We start from the raw sequence: 12,628 nt of genomic DNA on the forward strand, positions 1-12,628 counted from the left end.
CATAGTATTAAGTGCCATGATGTATCTTGGGCTTGCGATCTTTAACGTGAATCTGTAACAAAGAAACCCTAGATTGCCAAAACAGAAAGGTTTATTCGCATGCATTTTTGTGTGTTGCTTATGTTTCCACGTGGAGGTTAAAAACTGTTTTCATCAAACACTATACTTGAAATGTGATGAGGCAAAAAGCTGTCTGCCAGTCTTATGGTCATCGATAATAAAACAGATAAACTCTTGAGGCAAGTATGTGTAACTCCCGTTTAAGGCTGCTCCTACTAGGAAGCCGCCATAGAAGCCATGCATTTGTAGGACACAGCCACGCTATGACATTAGAACATGTTACTACACAGTACAAGGAAGGGTGGGAGATTATTTAAGGAAAGTCAAGTCAAGTCTTTCCTGGTTGATGCCTATGTGGAGCACATGAAATGCTCTTAATTTAAAAAGAAAAAAGGAATTTAAAATAATTAAATAATGCCTTTATTTCACAATTTATTTTTTAAAATTGGAGTATACTTGGTTTACAATGTTGTGGTAGTTTCTGCTGTACAACAAAGTGAATCAGCTCCACGTATACAGATATCCCCTCCCTCTTGGACCCCCCCGCATCCCACCCATCTAGGTCATCACAGAGCACTGAGCTGAGCTCCCTGTGCTATACAGCAGGTGCCCACTAGCTAGATATTTTACACGTGGTAGTGTATTTATGTCAAACCTAATCTCCCAATTTGTCCCACCCTCCTCTTCCCCTATCCCATGTCCACAAGTCTGTTCTCTACGTCTGCGTTTCTATTCCTGCCCTGCAAATAGGTTCATCTGTACCATTTTCTAGATTCCACATATACGTGTTAATATACGATATTTGTTTTTCTCTTTCTGACTTACTTCACTCTGTATGAGACTCTAGGTCCATCCACATCTCTACAAAAGACCCGATTTCATTTCTTTTTATGGCTGAGTAATATTGCATTATATATATATGTACCACATCTTCTTTATCCATTCATCTGTCAATGGACATTTAGGTTGTTTCCACGTCCTGGATATTGTAAATAGTGCTGCAATGAAAACTGGGGTGCATGTGTCTTTTTGAATTATGGTTTTCTCAGGGTGAATGCCTAGTAGTGGGATTGCTGGATCCTATGGTAGTTCTGTTTTTAGTTTTTAAAAGAACCTCCATACTGTTCTCCACAGTGGCTGTATCAATTTACATTCCCACCAACAGTGTAGGAGGGTTCCCTTTTCTCCACACCCTCTCCAGCATCTATTGTTTGTAGATTTTTTGATGATGGCCATTCTGACTGCTGTGAGGTGATACCTCATTGTAGTTCTGATATGCATTTCTCTAATAATCAGTGATGTTGAGCATCTTTTCCTGTGCCTCTTGGCCATCTGTATGTCTTCTTTGGTGAAATGTCTATTTAGGTCTTCTGCCCATTTTTGGATTGGGTTGTTTGTTTTTTTAATATTGAGTTGCATGAGCTGTTTATATATATTTTGTATATTAATCCTTTGTCCATTGCTTCATTTGCAAATATTTTCTCCCATTCTGTGGGTTGTCTTTTCGTCTTGTTTATGGTTTCCTGCGCTGTGCAAAAGCTTTTAAGTTTAATTAGGTCTCATTTGCTTATTTTTGTTTCTATTTTCATTACTCTAGGAGATGGGTCATAAAAGACCTTGCTGTGATTTATGTCAAAGGGTGTTTTTCCTATGCTTTCCTCTAAGAGTTTTATAGTGTCCGGTCTTACATGGAGTTAACCTGAAATTGCGACAGAAGATTTGGGTTTTCATTTCTATTCTGCTCAGCGAGTTACTTCTCCCTATAGACTGTAGAGAGCAATGCTATTCCTAAACTGTCCTGGTGAGCAATTCATCCATTTACTTTAACTTGAGATGGTATTTTAAGAGGTCTTGGCACACAGTAGGGACGCAATCACTTCCAGTCCTTTTCTTTCACGGGAATGCAACATCAACATGTGACGTATGTATCCGACCCTCAAAGTCTCGCTTCATGACTTCAGTGGGGTTGGGAGAGCGGGAATGTGGTTTGCATTTACCATGCCTTCCATCCTCTCCTCCAACGTACAAACTCAGACCCTAGGAAGTTAAGAGCCTTTTCCTGCACCAGCAGAGCTTAAGCTTGGCGACAACTTCCGGCCCCATCGTGTGGCATTCACATCTCAGAGTTCTCCTGGAAAGACAAGAACCTGGGAGTCTGAGAGTTCCTGACGGAGGTGATGAGTTCCAATGTGTCTCATTTTCACAAAGACAGAATATATGTGTTATATCCAGAAGCAAACATCTGCCCCTTGACCTTATGCCAGAAATTTGGAATGTCCACCCAGCCAGTCCGTGATTCTCAAACTCTAAGGTGCCAAATAACCACTCCAGGTGCTTGTTAAGGTCCCCACGTGATTCTGATGCATACGGCCTGAGGATGCTCTACTGGGAACCACTGAGGCAGGTAGTGGGTGATGCAGATTACCCCCCGACATCCAGAGGTGCCGCCTGGTCTCATTGAAGGTTCCCACCACGTGGCCTCAACTAAGTCTCCATTCTCTAGTAAACAAAATCTCTGTTAAAATTAGACCTAAATATTGTGTAAAGACAAATTATACTTACCTTTTTAGAGGTAGACATTGTATAGAAATATACCATCCAGTAGAGAATGATACTTCCATTAATTTTTTTCTAGCCATAAACAGCATTATTCTTGGTTTGCTACTCTAACCAAAATTCTATAAAATTGTCCATGCTCCCCCTTACCCCCTCCCAACCTGCAGTTTGTAACTCTGTTTATTTTCTTTCTTTCTTTCTTTTTTTTTTTTTTTTTGCGGTACACGGGCCTCTCACTGTTGCGGCCTCTCCTGTTGCGGAGCACAGGCTCCGGACGCGCAGGCTCAGCGGCCATGGCTCATGGGCCCGGCTGCCCCGCGGCATGTGGGATCTTCCCGGACCGGGGCACGAACCCGTGTCCCCTGCATCGGCAGGCTGACTCTCAACCACTGCACCACCAGGGAAGCCCTGTTTATTTTCTTAATGACATTTAACTCCATTTAAAGCAACAACCTTGTGAAGTATATATTTCCTTGATAAGTCTATGCCCCTCACCTCAGTAAAATGTACATCCTATAGTATTCCTAGGTTCTAGAGCAGTCTAGAAGGGTTCAATGAGTACTTAAAATTTTGTGTTATGAGAGAAGGAAGGAGGGAGGGAAGGAAAGCTTTTATTCATTCGTAAAGTAAGAGGTTTCTCTTATCTAGATGTTCTCTAGTGACTGAAAGCATAAATCACCCAAATTTTGCAGTCTGATTTTGCTCCTATCCTATGTCAGAATGTTCATTTCTGATGAGTTTATTACCTTTGCTACAGTTTTTAAAAATCTGAGGGCCTTTGTTATTAAATGCATCAATGATTCATTTTGAATCAGTATATTTGCATGCTGTGGGTAAGGGTTGAGGTTCCTGATATACATAAGGCATATCCCTTAAAAATACTGTAATAGAATTCCTTGGCGGTCCAGTGGTTAGGACTCTGTGCATCCACTAAAAGGGGCGCAGGTTCCATCCCTGGTCGGGGAACTAAGATTCCGCATGCCACGCACACTGCAGCCAAAAAATAAAAATAAATACTATAAGAGTTTTAGAAAACTCTAACTTGAAAAGATACATGCACCCCAATGTTCCTAGTAGCACTATTTACAACAGCCAAGAGACATGGAAACAACCCACATGTCCATCAACAGAAGAAAGGATAAAGGAGATGTGGTACATATATAACAATACAATGGAATATTACTCAGCCATAAAAAAGAATGAAATAATGCCATTTACAGCAACATGGATGGACCTAGAAAATATTATACTTAATGAAGTCAGAGAAAAACAAGTGTTATATGATATCACTAAAAAAAATACAAATCTAAAAAAAAATACAAATGAATCTATATACAAAACAGGAACAGACATAGAAAACAAATTATGGTTACCAAAGGGGAAAGCAATAAATTAGGAGTATGGAATGAACAGATATAAACTACTATAAATAAAATAGATAAGCAACAAGGATTTACTGTATAGCACAGGGGACTATATTCAATATCATGTATTAACTATAATGGAAAATAATCTGAAAAAATATAACTGAAACACCTTGCTGTATATATTGTGACACTAACACAGCACTGTAAATCAACTATACTTCAACTAAAAAAATGGGTTTAATTTGCTCCTAAGTTTTCTGCACTGCACTGTCCTGTGCCATGTGGATATACAATTACCACATAAATATATGTGTCTCTGTGATAAATAAACTCACATACATTAGCCCATCGTTTCAAGATGCAGCTCAAAAGCTGCATTCTTCACAAATGCTGCCTTCTCCATAAACCCTCCTGTGACTCTCCTTCTCCACTGGAAGACTCTTTTCCTACTCTACACTTAGCATCACAGCCCTGGGATGTTGCTGGATTTCCTATGCCTGACATCCAGGTCACTGCCAAAGCCTGCCACGTGACCAAGCTCAACCACTGCTCACCCCACAATGTCTGCCTCTCAACTGGACCTCCTGAAAATACAGCCCATTCTCATCATTCTTGCAATTATGTTCGGAAAGTCATCGCAGATGCTGAATTAGTGAATAGCAAACCGTTGCTGCTAGGAAAGTACAGGGTTAGGTATCTGGGAGCCTCGGGTCACAACATTTTCACCAGCTGATCAATACATAATCTTGTGTTAACTGTATGTATCTGTTTAAAGGCAACTTATTTAATAGATATCACTGAGTCATCCACAGGGAACCTGGGGCCATCAGCGCTACAACTCACGCCTACAAGAAGCTTATCTAACTCGTGTATTTTCTCCCTAAGGCATTTCTTGGTCTTTCTTCCCAACACCAGACAGCACTGAAGCACTGGGCTTGGGGGTCATTTCCAACAGCAACGTGATCAACAAAAGACACATAAATGTGAAAAGCGTGGCACTAAGTAGTCCACAGAAAGGACACTTGTTGACAGCCTGAAAGCTGCAACCAGAGGCACTGCTGCCCTGTCCAACCCCAGCTGAGCACGTCTGTGAATGACCCCAAAAGTACCTGGAGCGTTCATTTAATGGTTAAAAATAGATCATAGTGGCACCGATGAACTTGCCAACAGGGGACCTGCGAATAACGAGGAGGGACTGCATCCTTCTAAGTGGTGTCCGTGAATCATTTAGACTTTTCCAGGTATTGTAATCACAATAATACAATTCAAGTACCTTTCCGGGGCCTGTGAGGACCCCAGAGATTTTCCTTCTGCAGAAGATTTTCCTTTCCCCGCTCCTCCTTTGTTTCTCCGAGACTCCCTCTCACTCATCCCTGCTGTGCTGCCCTTACCCGGACCCCTTTCATCACAGGTCTCAGCTTCAAGGCCACTTTATCAAAGAATTCCCTGATACTTCAAGGTCGTGGTTCCCCTCAGCCCCTCCACCTCGCTGTGTCCTGCACTTTTCTTTGTCAGAAGCACTTTTATTTATTTGCTAGTGTGTTATCTACACCTGTCAGAATATAAAATCCCTGACAGCAGGATCCTCGTTAATTTCCCGCTGGATTTATACCACAGAGGCCAGCGTTCCTGGCACACGGCAGGTCCCAACATACAAGTGTTGAATGAATAACCTGCAAAGTACTCCTGGGTGCCACTTTGTGGTACTAATTTAGGTGTCTGTCCCCATTTTCCCTGTAATAATGTAAGCCCCTGGCCAGCGGAAATGATTTAGGTTCTCGTTTCACGCAAAGATGTTCACACTGAATCTCCTTTCCCTACTGAGTCATCTGTGGTGGGCGGGATACGGGTGGCCACAAAGCCACACGTCTGAATAGCTTTTGTACATTATAAGCTAAAAATAAACTTATTGAATAAGTGGCCTCAGTTCTGGTGCTCGCGTGTTTGTCATGTTTTACATCCTAATAAGCAATCCCAGTAGGTACTGGCTGAAACCAGCAGCCATCATTTGTTTTTATTCTGCACACACCTGCCATTGGGGGCATGTCTCGGTGGTCAGAGCTTCTGGCTGTTCCTGCGGCGACAGCTGCCTCTGGCGGGAGAGCTGGGGTTTCAAGCATCTGATCCCTCACATGTCTGGGGATGATGCTGGTGGTCCGTGGACCTCAGCCGGGCTGCGGGGCGGGCACTAGTGTGTGATCACTGGCTTCCCTGAAGCATGATGGCTGCCTTCCGAAGCGTGGATGGCTAGGAAGAAGCTGCACTACCTTGGGTACCGAGGCTTCAGGGACGGCATGGCATCCCTTCCGCCCTAGTCACATGACAGACCCACCCAGATCCAGGAGAGCGAATATTAACGAGACCTATCGTCATGAGAAGATCATCAAAGCAGTTTGCATCGATATATCACAAGATAGTTCATTTCCGCCCAGACGAAAGGGTGTTAACGCAGCGCTTTTCTTCTTTTGTTTCTGGTCTGTGCGTGTCTGGCTTACTGAGGTGGCAGGGAAGTTGAGACAAACAATAACAGAATCCGACCTCCCTTAGACCAAAGGCGCGTTTCAGAGCAGAGTAAAGGTGAAACGCAGTGGACTGCAGAGTTTAATCTCAGAATGGAACAGAGCCCTAACAAATAGTACATTTGCCCCAGTCAGCTTTCTAGAAGAGAATACCAGAACACTGGTTATTGTAAGCAGTTCCCACGGACTCTCTGGATTCTCACAACTGTCATCGCAAGCCAGGGTCTTACCAATTCCAGAAACTCCCTTTGCTCTTTCCATTGGCTCCCTAAGAGGAGGATGTGTCCTCTCGCTCCGCTCTTAATGAGAGACATCCATTTACTTTTAGCCAGCAGTCTTCTGTGGAGCTCAGAACGCTCGCCCCTTGACGTGTATCTCTTGCTCTTTCTGTAAGGCAAAGAGCTTCAGGCGTCCTTGCAAGGAACGTGACTAAGTTACTCCGTCAGGAGCTCTGCCAGAATCTGGAGATGCTGAGACTTCCGTCACAGTCTCTACCCTCAGCTGCTTCCAGTGTTGCAGGGGAGAGAGACAACTAACTTCGGTTCTTATGATCTGTCTCGAAGGGAAGGTACCGTTTTGTAAAACTCAAGGGGAGCTTAAGTACTTGAATGATGTCAGCTCCTTCACAGGGTCTGAGCGTGTGCTCTGAAACCCCAAAGCCTTCTTGAATTAAAACAGCTCGATCAACACTGAACTTTCCAGCTGACACCGTTCCCTCCTGAAGTGGAATCATTACAATTCACGTGTGGACATAGAAATAGACACTTAGACCATGAAGGTAAATCTAATATAGAATAATCAAAATACAGAAAATATACATTGATATACATCTGTATATATAAAATGGCTAATCTGGAAGAACTGGTGGAATTGGGCCATATCAATTTCCATAACATTTTCGTCTTGGGCAAAAATGTACTACATCTGCAGGTAAACATTTCCAGGAAAATTCAGGTGGATGGATATCTGGCTCCATGTGTGGCAGCTTTTCTTGTTGTTATGCTTTGATAAACTTCTCAATGAGCAGGCATCTTCCTCACTAATTGAATATTTTCACTTTTTTCCTCTGTAGATATGGTGGGTCATTATATTTTCCATTTTGTGCCTTGCTTTCCGTGCATTTAAAGTGCTGGAGCAGCTGTTTATTTGGAAAGCTTCCATTAGGGCCATAATAATCTGCAACTAATTGCACATCAAATATTTATTTCTTGCACATTAAATTAATGAAGCAGTTTCAACAAGAGAAAAATTGGATCAGGTTGGCAAATGGTGCCTATAAATCCATGAAAAATCCCCAGTTCTTTTTTGGCAGGACTCCTTTGATTGACAATTTTTTAATGGAAGACAATCCCCATTATCTAGATGTGCCTTTTTAAATAGGCAAGCTTTCTTTGCTAATGTGCTCTTCTCAATGTTTCCTTGAGATCATATTATCAGTTTCAGAAATGAAAAATAATAAGTCATACTATTGATTTTCAAATAAATTATTTGGTATCCTCTGTGTTGAATTTAACATGCTTTTTTTTATATTGTACTTTTTTTAAATTGAAGTACAGTTAATTTACAATGTTATGTTAATTTCAAGTGTACAACAAAGTGATTTCGTTTTATATATATACACACGTATATGTGTGTGTATATATTCTTTTCCATTATAGGTTATTATAAGATATTGAATATAGTTCCCTGTGCTACACAGTAGGTCCTTGCTGTTTACCTATTTTATATATAGTAGTGTGTATATGTTAATCTCAAATTCCTAGTTTATCTCTCTCCCTTCCCCCCGCCAATTCATTCTATTTTTGCTACTATAAACGCTTTCAATGGGTTAACTTTATCCAGCTGTATTAAGAAATGGCTGATACACAAAGAACAGGACATATTTAACATGTACAATTGATGAGTTTGGACATATGCAAATGACTGTAATACCATCCACACAATCAAGGTAACAGCATACCCAACACCTCCCAGGTTCTTTGTGTCCATTTGTTGTTTGTGTGCTGAGAGCAGGTGACATGAAATCTGCTCTCCACAATTTCTAGGCGCACAACACCACACTGTTAACATAGGCACTATGTCCAATATGGCGGCTCTCTAGAGCTTATTCATCCTGTGTACCTGAAACGTTATTTCCCCAGCCTCGAGCATGGCAACCATTACTGCATTCTCTGTGTCTATGAGTTTGACTATTTTAGATATGTGGAATGCAGTATTCGTCCCGTAAATGTGGCTTATTTCACTTCAACAGATAATTCTCCAAAGAAGACAAACCAATAGCCAGCAGGTGTGTATGAAAAGATGTGCAGTATCGTAAGGATCACAGAAACGCAAATCAAAACCACAGTGACATATCACCTCACACCTGTTAGCACAGCTACTGATCCAAAAAAGAAAAAAAACGAAAACAAAAAATAAACTGTTGATGAGGATGTTGAAAAACTGGAACTCTTGTACATGGTTGGGAATGGATAATGGTGAACACTATGGGAAACTTATCCTCAAAAAAACAATAGAAGTACCATATGACCCAGCATCCTACTTCAGGATATATCTAAAAGATTCTTGAAGAGGTATCTGCATTCCCACATTCATTACATAATTATTCACAATAGCCAAGATACGGAAACAACACAAGTTCTATCAACAGATGAATGGATAAAGAAAAAGTATATACATACAATGGAATATTATTCAGCCTTAAAAAGGAAGGAATCCTATCCTTAGAAGGAAGGAAACATGGATGGACCTGGAGAACATTACGCTAAATGTTGATTACAAGTAGCAGCTGAATTATTAGAGAAAAATACAAATCAAAACTACAGTGAGGTACCACCTCACACCGGTCAGAATGGCCATCATTAAAGAGTCTACAAGTATCAAGTGGAGGGGGTGTGCAGAAAAGACAGCCCTCCTACACTGTTGGTGGCAATGTAAATTGATGCAGCCACTGTGGAAAACAGTATGGAGGGTCCTAAAAAAAAATGAAAACTAGTGTGCCTTATGAACTAGCAATCTCACTCCTGGGCATCTATCCAGACAAAACTATAATTGGAAAACACATGTGCACCCCTATGGTCGTAGCAGCACTATTTACAATAGCCAAGACATGGAAACAACTTAAGTGTCCATCAATAGATGAATGGATAAAGAAGATGAGATACATATATACAATGGAATATTACTCAGCCATTAAAAAACACAAAATAATGCCATTTGCAGGAATATGGACGGACCTAGACATTATCATACTAAGTGAAGTCGGAAAGACAAATACCATATGATATCACTTATATATGGAATATAAATTGTGACACAAATGAACATATCTATGAAACAGAAACAGACTCACAGACATAGAGAACAGATTTGTGGTTGCCAAGGGGGAGGGGGGTGGGAGAGGGATGGATTGGGAGTTTCGGGTTAGCAGATGCAAACTATTATATATAGGATGGATAAATAAGGCCCTACTGTATAGCACAGGGAACTATATTCAATATCCTATGATAAACCATAATGGAAAAGAATATTTAAAAAAAGAATATATATATGTATAACTGAATCACTTTGCTGTACAGCAGAAATTAACACAACATTGTAAATCAACTATACTTCAATAAAATTTATTTTTTAAAAGTAGAAGCTGGAATCCCACTCCTGGGCATATATCCAGAGAAAACCATAATTTGAAAAGATACATGCACACCAATGTTCAATGCAGCACTATTTACAATAGCCAAGACATGGAAGCAACCTAAATGTCCATCAACAGAGGAATATGGATAAAGAAGATGTGGTACATATATACACTGGAATATTACTCAGCCATAAAAAAGAACAAAATAATGCCATTTGCAGCAACATGAATGGACCTAGAGATTATCATACTAAGTGAAGTAAGTCAGACAGAGAAAGACAAATATGATATCGCTTATATGTGGAATCTAATAAAAAATGGTACAAATGAACTTGTTTACAAAACAGAAACAGACTCACTAATCTTGAATTCAAACTTATGGTTGTGAAAGGGGAAACACAGGGGGAAGTGATAAATTAGGAGACTGGGATTAACATACACACACTACGGTATATAAAACATATAACTAATAAGGGCCTACTGTATAGCACAGGGAACTCTATACTCAGTTTTCTGTAATAACCTATATGGGAAAAGAATCTGAAAAACAATGGATAAATATCTATATATGGATCTATATATACATTGATATACATAATATATAGATATGTGTATATAGGTATAAAAACTTTCACTTTGCTGTACACGTGAAAGTTACACAACACTGTAGGCCAACTATACGCCAATAAAAATTTTTTAAATATATAAAATTGTAGTAAATAAATAAATGTCATTTTCTATTAAAAAAATGTAGCAGCTGACTAACGACTTATTTTGAAAATCGGCACTTCCAACTTACATTTTTCTTTTGATACGTTTTCTAAAAGATGTCTGATACTGTTTTCTTTTGGACCCATTGCTGGTGTATAGAAAATGACTAGTGGTTTCCGAAAAGAGTTTCAGGAAAGAATTTCCCTGAACAGTAGGTCTGTCAACATTAAAGATAATGCCTACAGGTTTCTTTCATCAGAAAAAGTTACCTTACAATTTTACGATAAGATAATAATACACAGTGGCCACCAAACATTACTGAGTGTTTACAGCGCTTACACAGCTCCAATAAAAGTGTCCCTGACAAAGCAGTTCTTATCTAGTTACTGACTGACTGTTAAGTTTTATGAGTCATTCGGTGTCCCTTTTTGCATTATACTTTTGAGTAGGGTTTTTGGTATCAGTCACCTGTGAATGAAACATACTTTGCATTTGTTTGCAGAAAGGTCCTTTTAAAGCAAGTTATGAAGTTCTCATCATGCGGTTTCCTTAAGACAGAAGCCGGTCCATATATTTATATGGTTTATTATGGGCGTATCTCAGATACATTTCAGGTTTGGTTCCAGACCAACACAATAAAGTGAATATGGAAATAAAGCAATTCACAGACTTTTCTGGTTTCCTGGTGCATGTAAAAGTTATGTTTACACTATACTTTAGTCTATTAAGTGTGCAATAGCATTATGTCTAAAAAAATCTCAACGTACATGCCTTATTTTAAAAATACTTTTTTGCCAAAAAATACTAACCATGATCTGGAAACGAAGCAACTGACAAGGAATTAATTTCCACAAAAAAAAAACAGCTCATGCAGGTCACGATAAAAAAACAAACGACCCAATCAAAAAATGGGCTGAAGATCTAAATAGACATTTCTCCAAAGAAGACATACAGATGGTTAAAAAGCACATGAAAAGATGCTCAACATCACTAATTATTAGGGATATTCAAATCAAAACTGCAATGAGGTATCACCTCACAACGGTCAGAATGGCCATCAACAAAAAGTCGTCTACAATCGATCAATGCTGGGCAGGGTGCAGAGAAAAGGGACCTCTCCTACACTGTTGGTGGGAAGGTAAACTGGTACAGCCACTAGGAGAACAGTGTGGAGGTTCCTTAAAAAACTTAAAATAGAGCCACCATATACTCCAGCAACCCCACTCCTGGACATATATCTGGAAAAGACAAAAACTCTCATTCGAAAAGATACATTCACCCCAATGTTCATGACAGCATTATTTACAATAGCCAAGATATAGAAGCAACCTAAATGTCCATCGACAGTTGAATGGATAAAGAAGATGTAGAACATATATACAATGGAATATTATTCAGCCCTAAAAAAAGAAAGAGGGACTTCCCTGGTGGTGACGTGGTTAAGAATCTGCCCGCCAATGCAGGAGACATGGGTTCGAGCCCTGGTCCAGGGAGATCCCACATGCTGCGGAGCAGCTAAGCCCCTGCGCCACAACTATTGAGCCTGCACACTAGAGCCCTTGAGCCACAAGTGCTGAGCCCGCGTGCCACAATTACTGAAGCCCACGTGCTTAGAGCCCGTGCTCTGCAACAAGAGAAGCCACCGCAATGAGAAGCCCGCTCACCGCAACGAAGAGTAGCCCCCGCTCACCGCAACTAGAGAAAGCCCGCGCGCAGCAACGAGGATCCAGTGCAGCCAAAAATAAAATAAATAAATATTAATTAATTAATTTAAAAAA

Source organism: Tursiops truncatus, chromosome X (genome assembly GCF_011762595.2).
Source record: "Tursiops truncatus isolate mTurTru1 chromosome X, mTurTru1.mat.Y, whole genome shotgun sequence".
NCBI classification, from domain to species: Eukaryota; Metazoa; Chordata; class Mammalia; order Artiodactyla; family Delphinidae; genus Tursiops; species Tursiops truncatus.